This window comes from Gopherus evgoodei, chromosome 6 (assembly GCF_007399415.2).
Source record: "Gopherus evgoodei ecotype Sinaloan lineage chromosome 6, rGopEvg1_v1.p, whole genome shotgun sequence".
Classification (NCBI taxonomy): Eukaryota; Metazoa; Chordata; order Testudines; family Testudinidae; genus Gopherus; species Gopherus evgoodei.
The window spans coordinates 78,206,416-78,230,405 of NC_044327.1; the positions used below are offsets into that span (position 1 = coordinate 78,206,416).

Here is a 23,990-nt window from a genome sequence, read left to right on the forward strand (position 1 = left end):
AAGTCTCTCCTTAAAAACTCATCCCTGCTGTAATGCATATATCAAGCTGCTATCTGATAAAAGCTATTGACTAGTTAAGAAAAATGCACATAACTGGTGCTTAAATATTGTATCCCTTTTGTTATATCATCCTTCCTCCCTCCCCCTGCTCATGTATCTCATACACCTGTTATATTTTGTCTTTTAGACAGTTTGGAGCAAAGACTGTCATTTACTGTGCATTTGTACATGGCCTAGCACAATGTAGTCCCCTGCGGCCTCTAGGTGCTATCATGACGTAAATGTTACATAATAATAAGTATGGCCATAGAAAACACTATACATACATGAGGGATCAAATAGTAAGGTGTGACTGACAATTAGTAGGGCCCTGAAATTCACAGCCATGAAAAATGCATCACAGAGCATGAAATCTGGTCTCCGTGAAATCTGGTCTTTTAGATGCTTTTACCCTATACTATACAGATTTCATGGGGGAGACCAGTGTTTCTCAAATTGGGGGTCCTGCCCAAAAGGGAGTTGTAGTGCGGGATCACAAGGTTATTTTAGGGGGAGTCACAGTATTGCCGTACTTACTTTTGCGCTGCCTTCAGAGCTCAGTGGGTGGAGAGCAGCAACTGTTAACCGGGTACCCAGCTCTAAAGGCAGTACTCTGGCATCAGCAGCACCACAGAAGTAAGGATAGCAATACCATACTATGCCATCCTTACTTCTGCACTACTGCTGGCAGTGGTTCTGCCTTCAGAGCTTCACTCCCAGCCAGTAGCCATCACTCTCCAGCTGCCCACCTCTGAAGGCAGCGCCACTGACAAGAGCAGCACAGAAATAAGGGTAGCAGTACTGCAACCCCCCTGCAATTATCTTGCACCACCACCCCCCAAAAAATTCCTTTTTGGGTCAGGACCCCTAGAATTACAACCCTGTGAAATTTCATGTTTAAATAGTTGAAATCATTACATTTACAATTGTTAAAATCCTATGACCCTGAAATTGACCAATATGGACCCTGAATTTGGTAGGGCCCTAACAATTAGGCCCTATTAATGCTGAGTCTCTATGCACTATGAATCATGAATATCAGTGTCTATGATGTGGGTAATCTTCCATATCTCTAAAATGAAAATGGTAAAGAACATAAACTATGAAAATGTTATGTACTTCATACTGAATGAAATAAATATAATGAAATAATGTATATTACCAAGAATCCTGTATTTTTGCCTTTACTTATTTTAAGAACAGCTGAGGATTATTAATTATTATTATTATGATGATGATGAAAATAGGGAACCCAACTTCTAATGAAAAATATAAGCATAAAAAAACACCAACAAAGATCAGAAACATTTATCAGAAGGGTTCATGTTTCTGATAAATATTTAAGTGTGCAAGGCAGAATCATTGAGAACAGTAAATACTTTATAGCTGGCACTTTGTCAAAACTCTAAGTGGCTCTGCCTTAGAATTTTACATCATCACTGAATTTACAGTCATTTGATAAGTGGCACAAGACAAGAATTACTTCTTTCTAAATCTAAACCAAGTAATAAATCTAACATCAGGATTCCTCTTATTGTCCGTTATCGTATGATGACAATGCCTTTTACCTTCATTGTCTTGACAGAAATATGATATGTAAAATTGTAATGTCACATCACTCACTGTGATTTAACACTATCCAGCCCATACCACTTTAATCAATCAAAATTGTCGCTTTTTAGTGTAATGATTCTGTGGTGGATTCCCGGTGTTTAATATGATATATATGTCTTATCAGCAGTTGATTTACTATTTCATTCCAAAGTCTAACAGCTCTGAAGGCCATTCTTGCTTCCTTCGGACGTCTTTGGAATTAGCAAACAAGGATCATTTGAGGTACTAAAAAGGCTAATTATTGTACAAGGCGATTGAAAGATTACAAAAACACTTTTACTGCTAATAAGGTGAATTTGGTGGGGTGGGGGAAGGAGGGATAATGTACAGTAAATTAAAGTAACTGGAGGAAAATGACTCAGAAGATACATTCCAGTGTAACCTGTAGCATTTTTTTTTTTACCTTCAGTATTCACAGATGGCCCTGGTCCATGATTTGCTTTTTAAAATAACTGAACAGAGTAGCAGGTTCTTCCCACACAAAGCAGCTTCTTTTCATTATATTTCCATGTATACTTTATATTGATTATTCTGAGAAAAGCAGTACATTTATTTCTTAGACAATTGTAAGAGAACCACTGGATGTTTGTACAGCTCAAACTCTATCTGCTTGGAATAGCTAGCTTAAAGTAAAATATCTTCACAAGATGGCATGACAAAATACAAATACTAGAAGACTTCAGAGAACATTCCAGGCAACAGTTTTCACAGAAACATTTTTTCAAATTCTCTTGCAAAATGCTAGAAAGGCTACATACCCAAAATGGAAAATATACATGCTTACATAGGCAAATAATGGGGAAAAGTGGAATTTCAATGGCAAACATTTCTTTACATAACGAGGAGTCTACAGACTAACACTGCTATCCCTCTGAAACATTTCTTTACATGTTTCCACAATCAGTGCAGGCTACTGTTATAAAATGCTGCTTTATCAAATAATTTGTTATCTTTTAAAGGACAAGATAAACCAAATAATATTAGTTTGTTATAAGCCAAATAGGAGGCGAGAAATAATAAAATCCTTTCCTTGATTGTACCCAGCACAATATTGCAACCTGTACTCAAGTTAAGTATCAGTCACATCAACAGTTAGTTATATTGAAATGAATGTTTTACTCACATGAATAAATGCCACTCAGTGGATTGCAGAATCAAGTCCTAGGCATGTAAAACCTAAATCATGCAACACTCCCTTTGCAAACATACAGGACCTCTACTGCAGTGGAAATATCACATTTTTATTGTGTAGGTTGCCAGCCCATGGAAAGCCCACACAAGGTTACTTTACACCCGTTTCTGCTGCAGAGCAGAATTCTATGGTGGGCTTCTGTCAGAATTTGGAGGGAACACAGTAGTCACACTACTGTTGTGGTAGGGGCACAGCCAATGGGTTTGTTTACAATGCAGATCCACTGGGACAAATCCTGACATAGGAATGTACAGTTGGCCACAGCCATTCTACTGTTCACTATGGAGTAGCAACCATGGTCCAGCTATGTGGACAGCCTATCTGCAGATATGTGGAAGTAGGAGCATGGGTTGCAGAAGGAAAGAATTTGGAAGAGGCACCTGGAAGTTGGTCTGCATTCACATGACTTGAATGCTAAACTGTAGTTACATCAGCTCCTTCAATTGTTCTTTAATACAGAGCCAATTTAGTTTAACTAGAATGGAGGTATCTCATGTTATCACTCCACATCCAATGCATGAAAAACTGGCCTAATCCAAAAAGGGAGGTTGGGGGAAAAAAGATTTAAAAAAATTAAAATGTTGGTTTTTTTTTTCAAAATGTTGACTAGCTATAGGTTTAACACAAAAAATTACTTCATCCCCTATCAAACTACCAGCCACTGATTTCTCCTGATGAGAAGCAACGAAGTCTGAGGATGAAGTTCATCATTCTCTTAACAACAGCCAAGTAATACAGCTTTGTAAAGGGGTCTAAGTGTAGTTGAGTGCAGAAGGGGTGCATGGAAGGGATAAGATATTATTAGGAATATTTTCCCACAGAGCTCATTTTTCACAGCAGAAAAGCATGTAAAATGTTTTCCCGATGATAAAGCCCCTTTCCTTGTTTCATTAATTGCTCTTTCTTACAAACATATGATTTAAGTTACTCTACTCAGGAGAGTGCAACTCTTTAAATAAAAAAAATAAAATAGTGGAAGCTGCCAAGCAAAAGGAAATTCCCAGCTGTTCTTATTTATAATGTACAAATGCAATTTATTTTGACAACGGAGACCCTAGGATCCCTTCATAGTTCCCCCTTTATTTATTCCCTTACAGAACCCTAAATTCTTTATGGGGATCTGGATCCTTTGCACCACACTGACAGTGAAAAGGGGCCACAATCTGGCTATAAATTCCCCCCAAGAAAAGTTCTTCTGGAGTCAGGGAACTCTGCTGGCCATAACTGTGCCAGATTTGAGTCAGAGCCTCTGCTGAGCAAGAAAGCGGGGGTCTCAGGGATAAGGAGGGCACATCGAGAACCACTATGATCTGCCAATCCTCCACTGTTACAGGGGACCCTACATCAGTGATTTAATTTAGAGCTGCCTGGTTGCAGTTCTAAGTGGAGTCAGGACTGGGACTGATCCTCCAAATCGAGGAACTGTAACTGGATACCTGACCACAACCTTCTCACTCAACCTCCTGCACTGTCCTGGTACAGGAGAAAGTCTGGTGTTTCATTTTACAGTGGCCTTCCCTTCCAGAGAAAATGGATGGGCTCAGTTCCCATATGATTAAACTATACAGCCTGTAAATAACCTGCAGAACTCAGGAAGTCCAAGAGTTTAGCAGTTCAACTCAGTTAGTAGCAGAACGATATCTAATCAGGCTAGAAAACTGGAGTGAAGTCCGAAGGAAATAATGGATATGCTTATACATGAATAAAAGCAGTCTGGGCAATAAAAATGGAGGAACTAGAACTACTGGTGCAGGATATCAAACAAGATTTTGTAGGGATTACAGGAACATAGTGGAATAGAACTCATGATCTGGAATACAGGTATTGAAAGGTATATGCTTTTTAGAAATAAAGGGAAATGTGGTGGAGCAGCACTAAACATCAACAAAGCAGTAAACTATAAAAGCAGTAAGAAGCGATAGCATAAATAAAACAGAATATCTTTGTGTCAAAATCACTTTGGGGAAGGATTGATAATGTTAGGGGTTTGCAATAGACCCCAGGGTCAGATTTGGATACAGATAACAATTTCTAACTATTATTAGTGAGATAAATGTTATTGGGAATTGTGAAATAATGGGACACTTTAATCTCCCAGATATTGATTGGAGAAAACATGCTAGTAGGTGATATTGGTAGGATGCAGTTATTTCTGGATGTGACAGAGGACAATTATTATCACCAAACTGTTACCGATCCGACAAGAAGTGATGCAATTTTAGACTTGGTTTTGGTAAGCAGTGAGGACTTCATAGAAGAGCTGGTCATAGGAAATAACTTTGGATTGAGTGATCACGAGTTGATTCAACTTAAATTAAATGGAAGGATAATCAAAACCAGGTCATCAGCTTTGATTTTTTATTTCAAAAGGACAGATTTTGGGAAACAAAGGGAGTTAGTTAAAAAGTCAAATGGACTGAAGAACTCAAAGACTTGAGTGTGGAGGAGGCTTGGAATTTCTTCAGATCAACTATACAAAAATTTATCTGAAATTTGAATCCCAAGCAGGGCCGGGGGGGGGGGGGGGGGGGGGGGGGTTTGGAAATTGCAGAGAAAGGCTTAAGACCCAGCCAGATGAATAACCACCTCAGAAAGGTTATCAGGAAGAAACAGAAAGACTACAGTGAATGAAAAAAGGGATTGGTCCACAAAGAAAACCAAAGAGGTCAGAAAATGCAGGAATAAAGTGAGAATTGCTAAAAGTCAAGCTGAATTAGCTCTTGCCAAGGTAATGAAAAATTAATAACAAGAGGATTTTTAGTTATATAAATAAAAAAGAGAATAAAAACATATGAAGTTGGGCTACTAAGCAGTGTGGATGGGAAGAAGCTTACAGATAATCTAATATGGCCCCAAAACTAAATGAATACCTTGCCTCACTTTTCAGTAAGAGTGATAAATTGGAACATGAGCATGAAGGCAGTAGGGCTGATGTAAATTAGTGTCTAGATATGGAAATTACATCTGAGATGGAAGAAAAACTGAAAGAGCTTAATGCACTCAAATTGAGGGGACTGGAAAATTTCCATCCCAGAACACTGAAAGAACTGGCACATGAAATTGCTAGCCCGGTAGCAAGATTTTTTAATAAATCTATCTATTCAAGGATAGTACCATATGACTAGAGAATAGCTAACATTGTACATATATTTAAAAAAAGGCAAAAAGTAAAAAAAAATTACAGACCTGTTAGTCTGATCTTTGTAGTATGCAGGGCTTTAGAACAAATTGTGAAGGCACATGTAATTAAATTCACGGATTTAAAACAGTAAACATGTAATACAACATGGGTTTACTAAAGATAAATCATACCAGAGTAACTTGATATTCTTCTTGGAGAAAATATCTAAAAAATAAAAAACTGTTAAGAGAAGTGCAGTAGTTTTAATATACTTGGATTTCAGTAAAGCATTTGACACAGGACCACATGGGAAATTATTAGTTAAATTAGGGAAGATGGGGATGAGTACAAGAATTTTAAGGTGGATAAAGAAATGGCTAAAAGGAGAAGGCAATGAGTTGTGCAGAAAGGCGAAATATCAGACTGGAGGGAAAGTATTAGTGGAGTTTCCTCAAGGATTAGCCTTGGGACCAATCTTATTCAATATTTTTACTAAAGACCTTCACACAAAATGCAAGAGTTTGCTAATGAAATCTGCTGATGATACAAAGTTAGAGGCATCATTAATACAGAGGATCAGAAAAATATATAGGAAGATCTGGATGACCTTGAAGACAAGAGCCAGAAATGGGGTGAAATTCAGTAGTACAGATGCAAGGACATGCACTTAGGGTGTAATAATAAGAAGGTCTGCTACAAGGTGGAAGCTCATCATTTGAAAGCAACAGAGGAGTAGAGAAACATTGGTGTGTGGATGACTATGAGTAACCAGGATGATGTGAACCGACAATGTGAAAAAAGGCAAATACATCCTAGGATTGCATCAGATGAGGTATTTCCAGTAGAGACAAATGTATTAATGCCATTGCACAAGGCACTGGTAAGCCCTGAGTTGGGATACTGTGCACAATTCTGGTCACCTATGTTCAAGAAAAATGAATTAAAACTGGAATGGATGCAGTTAATCCCGCCGCCAACAGGCAAATATGCTGTCCACATGACTTAGCTTTTGTTTTTTAAAGGGACCTACTGCAACTTCTAAAACATTAAACAATTCTTCTATCCTTATGGTATCTCACCTACAATACAGTTAAATAAATTATATGTAGCCTGAATCTTATGGGGCATACTGTAGACTGCAAACAATCTTCAAAGCACCTTCTACTGTATAAGAGAGAGAAGGATATTATGTTGCATGCACATTTATGTTAATTTCCTTCATGGTCTGGCTTGATGTTTGAAATATGCTATGGTAACCTACCGTTTTCCCCCGCTTTTATTGTCCTCATTGTTATACTGTGTAGGGATCTCTTTTTAAATGTTATTGTACATGGTTTTTAAAAATATTTGCTTTGGATAATGAGCTGGGCATCATTTATAGCCACCTGGCTGACTCTTGTTCAGTCATAATCCCATGAAACAAAAGATATGCACTGGGGAGGGTATGAAGCAGATGCTTTCATCAGTAAGTGGATACAAGTTTTATTATATCAGAAAAAAATAGAAAGTGATGATTTAAATTCCATTTTCAATAAATCTCTGGCTCCTTGCCCTTATGGAGAGCTCAATTAAATTTAATTTCATCACTTTGTTCCTGAAATAATCTTTAGTGTGCAAGGTTTTTTTTCAAATATGGTCCATAATAAAAATATTTTTAAAAATTAAGTGGTAAAACTATTAACATTAGTCAACAGTAGGTATTTTCTGTGCCACTGGATGGCACAAACTCTTGTATGGGGATTCCCTATTAGGGTGGTGCAGTCTGGGAGTTTCCAAGCCCAATTGAATTAAGAACATAAGAACGGCCATACTGGGTCAGACCAAAGGTCCATTTAGCCCAGTATCTTGTCTTCCAACAGTGACCAATGGCAAGTGACCCAGAGGGAATAAACAGAACAGGTAATCAAGTGATCCATCCCATGTCTTCTATTCCCAGCTTCTGGCAAACAGAGACTAGGGACACCATCCCTAGTGTTAGAAGTAGCAGCAGAAACCAAACCAAAAGTTCTGTGGCTACAAACACAAGGGCCAGTGTGAGGCTTTGTCCCCAAAGATTCTTGCTTGCAATTAGGGAGGGGACAAATCCTGTGTTGCTGCCCTGCTCTTGGAACACAGAGGTTGAGAAAAGTGGAACAGCCTGCTACCCTGTGAAGAATATGGAATGACACAGGGACATGTGGGAAAATGACAAGTTGGTCTTTCTCAAAAGTCAACACTAGATGAGTATATGAGAGTGGGAGAAGCCCAGTCAGTTGCAGAGTTGTATGGAGGGTGATATGGTAGTGTTTAGCTGGTACTGTAACAAAATTTGTTTGAGTGCATGGTTTATTCAAATTTTGTCTCCCTCTCAAACCTGAAATTCAGGTTCCCTTTTCCATACAAATTGAACCCACAAGTAAGAACCACTGAAACTTGAAGAAACTCCTTCCGGTTTTCCTTCCCCACTTCATGGATCTATCTGCCCACAGAAAATGCTTTGCAGGCTCAAGGGGAACAGTTTTGCATGACAGGACCTTGTCTCCATGAGGGAGGAGAAGATCCCTTCTGAAAGTGAATAAAGGGGAGGGAACTATCAAGACCATAGGGTCTTACTAGGGTGAAGCAAGTGTTGTGGGGGGTGAGGGAACACCAACAAACATTGCATTTATGTCCAAGAACTTCAAGACACTATAAGCCTTAATCTTTTACACTTCTATGAAGTTGGAGAATGTATCAATTTTACAGATGGGTAAACTGAAGAATGGTAGCTAGATGAAGGTCATACAATGAATCAATGACAAAGCCAGGACTGAAACCTAGAATTCCTTAATTCAATTCCCCTGCTCTAACCACTGTACAACCCACTGCAGAACAGTTGATTGATATGTAACTTCAAAATTAACCTGGAAAATTCAGATGAGTATGCAACACTACTTTCTTCAGTAACAGAGTGAGATTGCTCTGTCACTAATGTGTAGGGCTCAGCAACTCTGCAAGCCAAAATTACCACTAACAGAAAAAGGTTCTCCATGTAAAGCATTTGAGCTCACACAAATCAAGAGGCACAAAGAGGGTTTCATCTACTTAGTCAAGATCAAATTGATAACCATGACAGATTGATATTGGTTTTCAATGCATCCTTCCCTGCTAACATTTGACTGCTGGAGATGGTATAGAAAACAGTTTGCCTTATAGTGGATTACAAACGTCCAGACTAGTTGCTAAGGTCATATTTCTTTCTACCTGACTCCTTTATAGCAGCCAACAAGTCACCTTTTATGAAAGTACAAAGTTTGATCTCTATCCCACCCTCTACCCCCCATTTCAGTAGAAAGTCTTCAGGCCTGGATAGAAAGAACAGCTTTGGCTCTGAGTCATCAGATTATACTGTGTCAGCTATGGATATATTCAAGAAACAAAATAAAATAAAATGGCCCTCAGTCAGTATGTGGTTACAACCTTTCAGAGATAACAAGGTTAGTTCAATCAGGGAGGACGAGGCCCTCTTCTAGCAGTTGAGGTGTGAACACCAAGGAAGGAGAAACTGCTTTTGTAGTTGGCTAGCCTTTCACAATCTGTATTTAATCCTGAGCTGATGGCATCAAATTTGCAGATGAACTGAAGCTCAGCAGTTTCCCTTTGAAGTCTGGTCCTGAAGTTTTTTTGCTGCAGGATGGCTACCTTTAAATCTGCTATAGTGTGTCTAGGGAGATTGAAGTGTTCTCCTACAGGTTTTTGTAGGTGTAGCTATGTGGGCAGAGTTGGCATTGAGATTTGTTGCATGGATTGGTTCCTGAGTTAGAGTTACTATGGTGCGGTGTGTAATTACAGGTGAGAATATGCTTCAGATTGACAGGTTGTCTAAGCTAAAACCTCTCCAACGCACCAGCAGGGATCTACAACCCATCCTGGACAATGATCTCTCACTTTCACAGGCCTTGGGTGGCAGGCCAGTCCTTGCCCAGTAGGCCAGTCCTTGCCCACAGACACCAGTGACACCATCACAGGACCTAACCAGATCAGCCACACCCTTACTGGCTCATTCACCTGCACGTCCACCAATGTAATATACGCCATCATATGCCAGCAATGCCCCTCTGCTATGTACATCAGCCAAACTGGACAGTCCCTCCGTAAAAGGAAAATGGACACAAATCAGGTATTAGGAATGGCAATATACAAAAACCTGTAGGAGAACTGATTGAACTAAACCTCGTTCTCTCTAGCCTGATTCTTGCTTGCATATTTATACCTGCCTCTGGAAATTTCCACTACATGCATCCGACGAAGTGGGTATTCACCCACAGAAGCTCATTCTCCAATATGTCTGTTAGTCTATAAGGTGCCACAGGACTCATTGCTGCTTTTACAGATCCAGACTAACATGGCTGCACCTCTGATACGTTATAAATTTGGTTATACTTTGATTACATTTTTCAGCTGACTCAAAAGAAGTCTTTACAGAGATGTGCCTTTGACTCTTTAACCACCTCTAATCCTAGTTGGCTCTGTTATCCTCTGTACTGTTGTAAGGACTGAGCACAAAATTACTGGAAACCAGCCCTGGGCTCAAGTATTGTGAAGTCATCAATGGTCATGTTATCGCACTGCTGTTCCCCGTGATCTAGCAGCTCACCATCAGATGACATTAAAGAACCAGGCCTACAGAAAATGGCCAGTCAAAAGTTGCCCTGTGCTCCTGTAGCTTCCATCTCTGGGACATGAGAATGGGAAGATCAGCTATTTCCTACCATCTGTTGTCCATCTTGAAACAAAGGCTTTTCTGGTTTGCTCTACAAAAATGTCTGTCCAACACACAGCCTTTTCTAGATTATTTTAATGTGAATTGTAGGCAGATAAAATCATATACAATTTTGCTCAATGAAAAAGTATAAAATGTTTTATCCCTGTGCACAGAATATTTTATGCCTATACAATTTAATTCAAGATATGGTCCAGAATACCTAAGTTATGTGCATGCAATCAGAGAACGTGGTCTCTTTTTTCAAAATGATATCTTTATCAGTTGATGAAGATGGATTGATCCCAGAGGAAATGAACCATATTCTGGGTTGCCTCGCCTACTTTGAAACTTCACTGAAGTCAATAGGACCACAAGCGGTGTATACTCCGTATAGAATTTGGACTAATAAATCCTAATACAAAATGATGTAATGCTTTTCACAAAGCCAAGTACACTGCACATGCTGAACAAATAAATGTATTAATATAAAATTCCAGGATTTATCCACTATCTCTTCATTCTAAATAACTATTATCCTTGTAGCATTGGTTCTATTATGTTGCGGGCATATGTGTGAATTTCTTTACAAATAGTAATAATGGACCAGAATAAGAAAACATTACAAGAGTGGATCACCACTCAGCAACATAATATGATGGATATTCCTTGGTTCAGAAAACTTATTGAAAAAGATAAGGTCCTGACTGAAAGACAAGTCTGCTATTGAAAAGCAGTATTTTCATTTGCCTGGAATCCGGTCACATGTATATTTGTCACCTTTATATCAACTCCTTTACAGAGTAGTGGCTTTTTCTGTATTTGCTGTTTTAAAATATCAAACTATACTCATGATGGTCCAGACAGTGCCCTGCTGCTCCACGGGTCTGCAAGTGGAGAGGGCGAGCCACAGCAGGGCACAATCACAGACTTTGTAAAATCCTGGGAGCATGAACTTATTCTTCTGTGTGTTCTTTTCCTGCAAGATTCACAAAAAGGGGTAGGACCAGAGGCCCCACAAGCCCTATGACCTGGCCAACTGTGCCGGGGTTTCCTGTTTCCTTGGAGTGGTGAGCCCCACATGCCCCTGTGCAGGACTCTTCAAGGCACACCTGAGCCCTATGTTTTGCAAAGACATATCTCTATTTAATACAAAAATAACTGTACCCTGATTTTATCCATAATAGAGCTCATTCAGGAACTGTTACCAGTAGATCAGAAGTTCCCAAACTGTACAACACAAGATGTCTCTGAGGGTACATGGGAGAAATTGTGTAATGGTGAATGTTATTTATTATTTTATTTATTGCATTTTCGTAAGAGGCTACTCAGACAAAGAGTTAAAACTCTGTGGGAATCTGTAATATAAAATACGGTAGTTAATTTACTTCAAAGTGTACCAATGAGAACACAGATATACAGAGACACTGACATACAGATCCTTCACCTTCAGTCACCATACTGATCACAAGCCCTTCTCTCTTTGATTAAGATAGCAGAAGTAAATCATGTAGCAACATAAAATTCATGGAGAGAGAGAGAGCATGTGTACTGCAAACATCCATACTGCTACACCAACTTGAAGGTCAAGCTGCTGTCACCTAGCTATCTGATGATACGTTATGAATGCAAGCATCAGACAGTATACTACTAAGTGGTAATGGTATGATTTTCAAGAGCACTCATTGCTGGCCCACCTCTGTTCCCACTGAAGTCACTAGGAGTTTTACTATTGACCTCAATGGCCACAGAATGAGACAAATATTGTGCACTTTTGAAAATCCTTCCCTAAAGTGTTATAATAAGGTCCAGTGTGCTGAGGAGTAACCTGAAATAGCTGAAGGTCCCTAAATCAAAAACAGAAGTGTATTGAAATATTGTATTAATCACATTTGTTCTAACATTGACCTTATAATAATTAAAAATTGATACTTAGAATATAATAAAGCTGTGCAATCATATTTAAACTTAATAATTTCATAGAAAGAGGAAAGTTGTATCAAAAGGTCACAAACACTTTAATTTCATGACAGTATATTTACTCTTTATTCCCAAAGTGAAAATGTCTAATTTCTAAAAGAGCAAACCAATAATTACTTATTATAAAACTATTTTAGTCAATACCTAATTTCTCAGTATTGATTACTATTTAGACATTTTAAATGTGCCCTACAGCAGTGTTTATGGTACTTTTCTCTTTACTGGTACCTGTAAATATTAAAGATATTGATTAAAAGCATGGGTCCAAAATGCCAAACATAGCATTCATTACAATACAAAACAAAAATTTAGCCATTTCAAAAACAGAACTAACAAGTCATTTAAATATTGAACATTTAAAGATGTGTTTGTAAAACAGTGCAGATTTCTTTTATTAAATGCATTAAGTAATGAGTTCGTGATTAAATTATGCATGATATATTCTGATTTCTGTCTCACTGGCACTTTACAAGAGCCAATAAAATGACAGGCCATTAAATAAAGCCTCAATGAGCTCTAGAACTTGCAAATGGCATGATGGAAGAAAACAGATTATTTCTAAACTTCATGCAAATTATTCTTTTACAAGGCAAATCGAAGGACTGCATTTTACACTCCTGTGTGTACTCTGCATCTCCAATATTTGTGATCTCTCTAATGTAACTCTGTCATGCAATAATAATAAGTCATTCAAGAAATAGACACCTTGAGTATTTTTAATCTATGTACAGGCAGAGGTAGAGAAGAGATGACTTATGTAATATCCTCTGCCATGTGCATGGAATATTACTGTCTCAAACAAAGCCCACATCCTCTGTTTGTGGAAAGTTACTGACCCAAGATGGGTCCAGAGTTACATGAGCATATCACATGTCTTTACATGCTTTGATGACTCATAGGAGGTGGCCATTATAAATTCTATATGATGGGTGTTACCCAGGAATACAACACCTGCATACGATATAACTTTATAGTCAATGTCCGTAACTACATACAAAGATGATACATGAATTTAACCAGGATTATCATATATGATTGTAACTTTTCCATTGACACATTACATGGCATACTTTCTACAAGATGTGCTGCAATTGCACAACAGTGGTACAGTTATATCAACGATATAAATGGTCATATTCAATCATACATCATCACAATGATGAAGGTATTTAACTGGGTGCTTATTTTGGTCTCTGTGAATACAATGTAGAGCCAATGTTGCTTTAGGCAGTGTCTAAGCAGTTGGAGATTATAGAGTGTCACCCATACTGTAGAGTGATAGGGAAAGCTGTAACTTTTGTCAGTGAGCACATTTTCACTTCATTGATTTAAATCGTGTAGAATGGTGACTTTCTCTAGATACGGCCAGCAATATATTTTACTACGGTAGTTGTAAAATCATTCAATTTACTTAACAATACCTTTGTGATTAGTTTGGTTAGAATAAGAATCTGCCTAAATCCCCACATAATGCTCATATCAAACTCCAAATGACTATTTTTAAGGTTCAAAATAGTCCAGTTATTTTTTTTCTATTTTGTATTCCTGTCCATTTTCTTGTTAGCCAGGTTAGGATGCAAAGGTAGTTCTTTTGTATGGCAGCTTAAAAAGCAACATTAAAGGTTGACAAGTTTGTCATCCCTTCTATGGCTTCCAGTGACATAGAATGAATCAAGGGTGTCCCTCCAGAGAAGGATCTTAAATGACAGCAGTTCACTGGGTGATGCATGGTCTGTGTATTTTCTCCAAAGGACCTATAAAAAATAAAACCTGTGGAAAACATTCTCCTCAACCCAGAGGAATCACTGCGTATGTTCTCCATATTCACACAGACTCTCCTTCATTTTCCACTTGTGTAGTAGGTATTTGCATATGAGATTCTGATGTGGTTCACTATGATCCACTATTAAATGCTTTAGGTCTTGAATTTAACATATTTTAATCTGTACGCTCCAGAAGGAAATTTGTTCCATTTATTCCAGCATACTGTAATGTGTTTAGTTGGTTCTAAACCAAGCCTTCCGGAGCTGAATAATTAAAAACAAATGATGCGAGGGACTTGAGGATGCAGTGGACTATTATAACGATATAGATTGCTTCACTTCTAGGTCACTATTTCAAATCAGCTAAGGCTGGTAGTGGCCAAATGTCACTGCCATTTGATGGCAGTTTAAAATCAAGGTCCAATGCCACAAAACCCACAATTAGCAACCTTCCTGAGAATTTCAGCAGAGAGCCTAAGGATGGAACAGTGAATGGCCTCCTCTCAGCCCTAGATGGAATTCTTTAAGGTCATATTTGAGGTGTACTGTAGTTTGGATGGGAAGCTTGTGCTTCAGCCTGTGTTTGCATCTCTTATTTGGATTAATACAGACATTCATTCTCCAGGGCATCTTTCATGAGCACTGAAATCACTAAAAGGAGGAAGGGGCGGAGGGAGGAATCTACACAAAAGCAAAATTTGACAAGCATTATCCACAATCAGAAATTCATGTACAAGTGTTTTCATACATATAGAATTTAGAGAAAGCACTGTTTGTAATGCCAGATATTTTTAAAGCAAAACAAGGGTAAATATAATCTTTGCCCCAATACTCTAGAGTAAAGAGAACTTTCAAACAGGCAAGTACAACTTTAAAGGTAGGATACATTTCAGGACCTAGCAATGTACACTAACAATGTTATTTTAATTTAAAAGAACATACTGAAGCCAAGTGCAAGGCATTTCTAGAAACATTTTAGGACAAGTAGATAAAACTGAATAAGTTATCCATACAGGCTTTTTTAGATTTTTACAGTTGCTATAAAATCTGTATTTTTTGCCCACTCAACTCGCTATGAGAAAACAATGTTGTTTTTTCATGTCTCCTGTTAAATATTGCATCTTATTAGTTTTCCTTTGGGGATAGAATTCATATTTGCATGGAATATGCAATGCAGAATTATTGTCCAATGCCATTAATTATATCTGTAGGCACAAAAAAGTTTGCAAGTGATGAGAAACAGAAGTGAGGTTACTATATAGTTATTCCTAATTATTAAAAATGTTTTAAACAGTGTTTTGACTTAGCACATGTAATTAAATTATGTATCAACTTCAGACAGTTATATCCTTAATCTGCATGACACCTGTCCAAATTGTATAATGTATTCTAACTCAGCACATTTTAGTCCAAACTGATGATAGACTGGTGTAAATTTGGTGTAACATCCTTGACATCATAGGATTATTCTGGAATTACATAGGTGAATATGACCACTTGTGCCTGTATTCCTTTTTGGAGAATACCCTGTCCTTGGCCTCTGAAATTATTTGGGGATCAGGGAAGATGGATTTTCCATCTCTAATTTCTAAAATATACATGAGCATCAGTCAAAATGTCCCCATTTATCATGCAATATGGTTAGGACAGAGCGTATAAGCATCAAATTCTGTGCTCTTGTGCACTGAAAGTATGAAAGACTAGGATCAAAACATGTACAGAACGATAAGTCAATACAGAGCATGCAGCACTAGTGTGATCCTACTTAGAAGACAGGCTGCTGGGGGTAGATTCAACTGATCTTTTCACATGACTTTCACAGACAACCCGCATGAAGATGGAAAAAAATATATTTCTAGCTATGGCTGTTGGTTGAGCCTCAAGGAACCTGGAGTCTAGCAGGATCCTAAGTTTGAATACTATTTTCACAATGCTTGTTAGAGAACCTCAAAAGGCAACTACTTATATTTCATGTAATATGATTGTTACTGTGCCTCAGTGGGTCACAGCTGAGAATACCAAATTCAAGCAGACCACTGAGAAACAGGGCAGACTCATCCCAAACTGGTGGTTATTCTATCATTAGATTATACCAAATCAGTAACAAAAACTGAATTTCTGTCTCACCACACCGGTTAACAAGAAGCCAAAAATTGAGTCTCCTTAGGCATTCCAGCCCTTGGCTCACCACCCAGACACTGGACTATATGAGGAGTGATTATTGAAAACCAATTTAATCAAATATAAGGTCCTTCTAATCCCAAGGGATTAGCTCAGTAGTAGGCAACCTATGGCATAGGTGCCTTTCAGTGCCACCCACACTGCCCAGATCCTGGCCACCGGTCTGGGGGGCTCTGCATTTTAATTTAATTTTAAATGAAGCTTCTTAAACATTTTAAAAACATTATTTACTTTACATACAACAATCATTTAGTTATATATTATAAGATTTATAGAAAGAGACCTTCTAAAAATGTTAAAATGTATTACTGGCACGCAAAACCTTAAATTAGAGTGACTAAATGAAGATTTGGCACACCACTTCTGAAAGGTTGCCAATCCCTGGATTAGCCACTTAGCCAGGTCAATCTATAACTCACATTTTACCCAATAAACACACTGATGCCAATCTTTTAGTAACTAAAAACTAAAGGTTTAATAATAAAAGGAAAGAGTTATAAATTGTTAATAGATCACATATACATATAGGTGATTTTTCAGTGTTCATAGATCAGGATTAGAGCAGCGGTGGAGTAAACTGCTGTCATGCAAAAGTCTTTCTGGAGTTACCCAAACATATCGGGGGTCATCAGTCCTTGTTTAGAGTTTCCTTGTTAGAAATCCTGTCCAGAGAAATGAAGCAGGAATTGAAGACAAAATGGAGAGATCTAAGATGTAGGTTTTGCGTCATTGGACCTTGATTTTAAACAGCCATCAAATGGCAATGATGTTTGGCCACTATCAGCCTTGGCTGATTTGAAATAGTGACCTAAAAGTGAAGCAATCCATATCGTTACAATAGTCCACTGCATCCTCAAGTCCCTCGCATCATTTGTTTTTAATATTCAGCTCCAGAAGGCTTAGTTTAAAACCAAACAAACACTTTACAGTATGCTGGAATAAATTAAACAAATTTCCTTCTGGAGCATATAGATTAAAATATGTCAAATTTAAGGCCTAAAGCATTTAATACTGTTCTCATAAGAAATCAAAGTTGATCCCTTAAGACTCTATTCAGAAAAAAATTATGAGTTCTGCAATTCTGTTACAGGCTCCTAGGTCTTCTGCCACTTGGCTGGTAGATAGCAATGTGATCTCTTTTCAGTACATGTAGACATCAAGGCCACAGTAGTCTAGCCAAAGATGAAGAAACACTTAGGCAAAGGTGAACATGACAGAGCATCAGATAACCCTACAACTGCAAATCAATCCCAAAACATTTTGCAAACATCCAAAGCTTCTACAAATAAATCAAATCCCATTAGTAACCAGAAAACTGCTCTTTCCTCCCTAAAACTAAAGAAATGAAGATGAAGCTGCCCTAGTAGTTTACAATACATTCCCATGAATACATCTGAGTTAAAGGAGGCAGAATCTAGCTCCTGTGATTTCTTTTGTGTGCCCTGGGGAGGGGGAGAGAGAAACAGAAGCTACTGCAAACCACTTCACTGTTGCCTCAATTCAAAACCCCCAGATGTCAGTAAGAGTCTTTCCATTGACTTCAGTGGACTTCAGATCAGACCTTAAAAGAGGTGGTTCTGTTTGGATTAGCAGTTTGCTAATCTGTGTTTAGTGACTGGAGCAAGCTAGGCAACAGGCCAAGCACTGTGGGAAATATTATTCCTAGCTATATATCAGGTCAGCCTCTGTTTTAAAAACAGAATCATTGTAGCCTGCCATATTGCTAAAGAAGTCAAAAATTCTTGTCTACAACCAGGCAGGCAGCAACCCTAAAAGTCAACTACCATATTCATCATTCAACACAAAGTCTCTTTGGTGAAGGAAAGCAAGAATTTTCACTAGTCACCAGGGGAAGCTGAAGAATGTAATAAAAACATATTGACATTAACTGAAAAGGTTAATTAAACATTTTTATAACAGCAACAGAGTTCAAACAAAGTGCTTCCCTAGTTTATACTAAGCTGTATATGACTACATTTCACACTATAAAATATTCCATGCAATTACACCTAGTTGAGGAAAATTCCAGGCCAGTGTAAAAGATTGTTTTTTATCACAGATGAGTGAGCCTGACTGATATTTTGCAAACCTCTCCAACTATATCTTGGGTTCACAGAATGAGACTGAGTTCAGGTAATACTGGATTTACTGCAAATAAAATCAGAGCACTAGTCTTTTTTTTTCTGTTTACAGATCGTTCACAAACCATTCTTGATTTTTTGCTAATGCATTTCTTATTCATAAGTATTCAATAATTATGCAAGCCTACAAGGTGTTCACAAGCTTCTCTTTGCTTGTTTGCTATTCATTATTCGTGGTAAATGACTGGCCAGCAAAGTCAGCTGGTGCTTCCACTTCAGATGGCTGGACATCTGAAACTTAAATCGGGGTACAAATGAGCAAAAAATAACAAATGGTGAATAACAAATGATGAATAAGAAATTCACTTTGTGCACCTCTAGCCTTGTTCTACTATGAACACGGGTATGTTTATGGAGAAAAAGCAAAAATAAAATAAATGAATAATATGAACATGATTGAGGGTGGGAGAAGCCTCTGTCAAAGGCTTACTCTGAGACCTTGAATAAGTCACTTAAGGTCTCAGACTCAGGAAATTATACCCATTTCTTCAGAAGAGGACCTTTCTCCTACAGTTTGTCTTGCCTAGTTACATAGACAATTCTTCAGAATAGGGATTAATTCTTACCAAGTGTTTACACCACATACCATGATTCCTCAGTTTCCACTGAGATCTCTAAATCTTAGTGCAATACACACAATAGCCATGGGAGAAATTTTAAAAGGCACAGTAATTACCTGATTTGGAATTTGGCAAAGACCATGGCACTAACCCCTAATCTTACAAATATTACCATGGAATCTTACTAACCATAATGGTCAGTGCCCAATCTTCCTCACATCCACTTCTTCACTAGCATTTTGGATCATCACAAAGTGAGACTGCTATTATAGAGCCATGCTTACAAGCATTGCAGCCCTTATGTTGCTCTCATGGCATCCATCTCAGGGGAAGCCCAGTAAATTCCCACTTCACAGAAGGAGAAGGAGATGGAAGAAACCAAACATCTTTGTCTCTCTGAAAAATCCTCTGTGTACTTTAATGACTAGAGATGAAATAAATGTGTCTCCTAGCTAGTGATCTGCCACATGATTTGTCAAGACATCTCCCTCATTCAAAAAAGATATTTTCTTCAAATTTCAGCAAGCCAAATGCAAGTGCATTGGTTTTATAAAGCGCTTGGCTTTAGGGTTCAGAAATGACATTACCTGAGCAAATAAGTCTGAAGACGAACACTCATAAAAAGTGTACAAATTGCCACAGCTGGGAATATATTTAATTATAAAATACATAATTATTTTGGAAGATGAAAAATGTATACATCAAGTATTATGTCCTAACAGCAAAAGGGCCCGATCCACCATGCTTCTTATTTTCCTTGCCATTCACAAATTAACAGAAAATCCATACTACAAATGGACTCCATTTAATTATTTGACCATATATTTGTGGTTTGATACACTGATCTCATTCTCTCCTTGAGAAATTATACATCGGACAGTGTCATTTTGTTATATGCAACACCCAGGGAAAAACCTTCACAAACATTCAAGGGATGATTTTATATAATCTATACCAACATATTTAGCTAGGCATCTGTATTATTTCTTAGAAGACCAAAGATTCTTCCAGTTATAGATCTGGTAAATTTATGTGCCTCATTATAAAGTGATTCTGTTGGAGTTTGGGGATTAAGAACTGCAGTCATTAGCCATTTCTTTAGAGAAGAACCACTGTGACCTAAAAAAAAGGCAAGATGTAAATAATACTCTCATCTTTAATACATATTCAATGTTTTATTTACAAGAAATGCTCCTGCTTATCTATTAACCAATCTCCTTGAATTTGACCATCTTCAAAAGATTGACCTAATCCTTATTGTCTGAGTTTGAATAAATCATGACATGATCCTGGGAACTTGGCAAGTACATCAATGATTTTACATCTGGCATCATACACCAGCTGCATGTTGAGGGAATGAAAAGATTTTCGATTTCTTTACCTTGCCTCATTAGTCATTATGTGGTGATGCATGCATTACCACATGCATACAGTCTGTAGCTCCCAAGACAGATAGAAATCCAGCAATGTCATAAAATTCATGCATTACTTGCTGTGATACTGATTATCTTGTGGAAAGCTAATAAGATTATTAGTTCTGCTGAAAAGTGCATCTATAAATTGATATATGCACTGTCAGTGAGAATATTAACTTACTGTGTGTCAGTGCAAAAAACAATGAATGCAGGGGTAACCTTCAAGTGTCACAAGTACTCTATCAGCCTTCAAATCATTCCACAGATGGAAACAATGGTTTCTTTGCCAAATCTATGTCCACAGATTTTTTTTCAATTAGCTCTTAAAAAACCTCTATGCTCAGAAGTCATCTGATACATTTAATTAGATAGATATGATGAGCTTTAAAAAAAAACTCAAAGGAGAAGCCTTTTTATAATTGACTAAAGTTAGTGTCTTCAGTCATTGAGAAAACTAAAGGTAAATTTTTAAGATGCAAGTCAAAAGGAATAAACACTCTGCTACTGTTTGTATAAGCAGACATTTGCACACACAAACTGATAGATGAGCAACTTCCCAAATTGATAAATCTGAGGGTTTGGAACCATGATGGAAGTGACCCAGTGTAGCAGAGGAGCTCCTTGCCCCTAGCTTTGGAAGTCTGTCCCTCACTGTTTTCCATTTAAGACTTAATGTTTGAATATTGACTAAAGTCTAAATATTGAATATTGACTAAATTTATCACTCTGCATTACCTAGTTAAACATGCAATGCTTTTCCTCTCTGCCTTCATATTTGTCATTACACTTTTATACCATACATATTATCCTGTTGAAAACTGGCTATGGGCCTGATTCAGTGTCCCTTGAAGGCAATGGGAATCTTTCCCTAGATCTTTGCATTGTATCAGGACCTCTACGTGAAACAAACTTTCCTGCTGTAATGATGTTTTCTTCATTAAATAACACACCAAATGAATGAGAAAGGAATAAAAAAATAAAAAAAAATCTAGTGAGCTATGGCACACAGCCATGAAGTGCTCCCAACTCCCACCTCTGGGGCACATCTTCAAATTCCTATGTTCATAATACTGTCCCTTATGAGGGATTGTCTCTAAATTATAATATTCTATAAACAACTCTCTACTCCTACCACAGGTTATTTTACAAATGGAGTTGAGTGAATAAATTTAATCAATATTTTGCATCTTTCTGTTCATGAAATATTAACAAGCTGATCACAAATTTCCTCAAATTTATTCACATTCATTTGATTAATATCTTCTTAAATTTATTTTCTCTATGGATTGATCACAGGTATTAAAAATTCAAACTGTACTGCTGAACTCCAATTTCTCAGACAAAGGACATGATATGGTTTCTCTTGATAACTTAACAGGGATGCATGCACTTTCAAAATAAATGTGCACATGCACAAACAATATAACAGGATTCAAAAAATAACTAGATAAGTTCATGGAAGATAAGTCCATCAATATCTATTAGTCAAGATGGGAAGGGATGGTGTCCCTATCCTCTGTTTGCCAGAAGCTGGGAATGGGCAACGGGATGGATCACTTGATAATTTCCTGTTCTGTTCACTCCCTCTGGGGCACCTGGCACAGGCCACTGTTGGAAGACAGGATACTGGGCTAGATAGACCTTTGGTCTGACCCAGTATGGCTGTTCTTATGTTCTTAATATCTGGTTTCTATGAATACTCATATAAGCGACTAATTTTACTTTCATCTGCTTTTTGCCAACAAAACTCAGACATGAGAATGTTCTCATAATTGAAACACAAAACAAGTGAAACTTAAATCAATTTAAAATTAAATTTCTAGATTTTTTTTTGCATTACTTACTCAGGTCTTGTTACAAAAGCAGGCCAAATCCTCAACAGATGTAAATCAATGTAACTCTATCAACTTAAATGGAGTTATGCCAATTTATACCCACTGAGAACCTGGCCCAATACATTTAATTAGAAAGATGAAAAAAAAATTTTATCAGTGATGGGCAGAAGGGCTTCTGGAAGCCCTCTGTTAAAATTCTGCTACCAAATGGAAGAGAAATTTGGTACAATTTCTTCTCTACTGTAGTTCATCCCCTCCAGATACTACTAATAATCCTATACAGGAGATTACTTAGCTTTGGGGCTAATAATACTTCAGGAGAGATATTTTTAACTATAGCATGGACCACATGGAACAGACAAGCCATTATATTCAGTATTTTTCTTTAAGGAAGATAACACAACATCCCTTTAAAAAATGGTTAGCTCCATCCACGACTTAAGCAGCAAAGAATCCTGTGGCACCTTATAGACTAATAGATGTTATGGAGCATGAGCTTTCGTGGGTGAATACCCACTTCGTCAGATGCATGTAGTGGAAATTTCCAGGGGCAGGTATATATATGCAAGCAAGCTAGAGATAACGAGGTTAGCTCAATCAGGGAGGATGAGGCCCTGTTCTAGCAGTTGAGGTGTGAAAACCAAGGGAGGAGAAACTGGTTTTGTAGTTGGCAAGCCATTCACAGTCTTTGTTTAATCCTGAGCTGATGGTGTCAAATGGTGTTAGTGCTATGGGCACCCGCATGGCCTCACAATATGCCAATATTTTTATGGCTGACCTGGAACAACGCTTCCTCAGCTCTCGTCCACTCACACCCCTTCTCTACTTATGCTACATTGATGACATCTTCATCATCTGGACCCATGGGAAGGAGACTCTGGAAATATTCCACCACGATTTCAACAGCTTCTACCCCACCATCAGCCTCAGCCTGGACCAATCTACATGGAAGGTCCACTTCCTAGATACCACGGTGCAAATAAGTGATGGTCACATTAACACCACCCTATACCGAAAACTCACCGACCACTATACCTACCTTCATGCCTCCAGCTTCCATCCCGGGCACATCACACGATCCATTGTCTACAGCCAAGCACTGCAGTACAACCGCATCTGCTCTAACCCCTCAGACAGAGACTAACACCTACAAAATCTCCACCAAGCATTCTCAAAACTACAATACCCGCATGAGGAAATAAGGAAACAGATCAACAGAGCCAGACGTGTACCCAGAAGCATCCTACTGCAAGACAAACCCAAGACAGAAACCAACAGGACTCCACTGGCCATCACATACAGTCCCAGCTAAAACCCCTCCAATGCATCATCAGGGATCTACAACCCATCCTGGACAATGATCCCACACTTTCACAGACCTTGGGTGGCAGGCCAGTCCTCACCCACAGACAACCTGCCAACCTGAAAC

The 23,990-nt window shown here is 38.0% G+C and overlaps 1 long non-coding RNA gene across 1 annotated transcript; it reads right to left on the reverse strand.

Moving 5' to 3' along the window:
- Window positions 1–892: 892 nt before the first annotated feature.
- LOC115654101 lies at window positions 893–23,213 on the reverse strand. Its single transcript, XR_004001092.1, has 3 exons — window positions 23,203–23,213; window positions 12,288–12,295; window positions 893–1,023 (listed from the first exon to the last, which is right to left on the reverse strand). It is a non-coding gene; the product is annotated as an uncharacterized LOC115654101 (long non-coding RNA).
- Window positions 23,214–23,990: the final 777 nt, after the last annotated feature.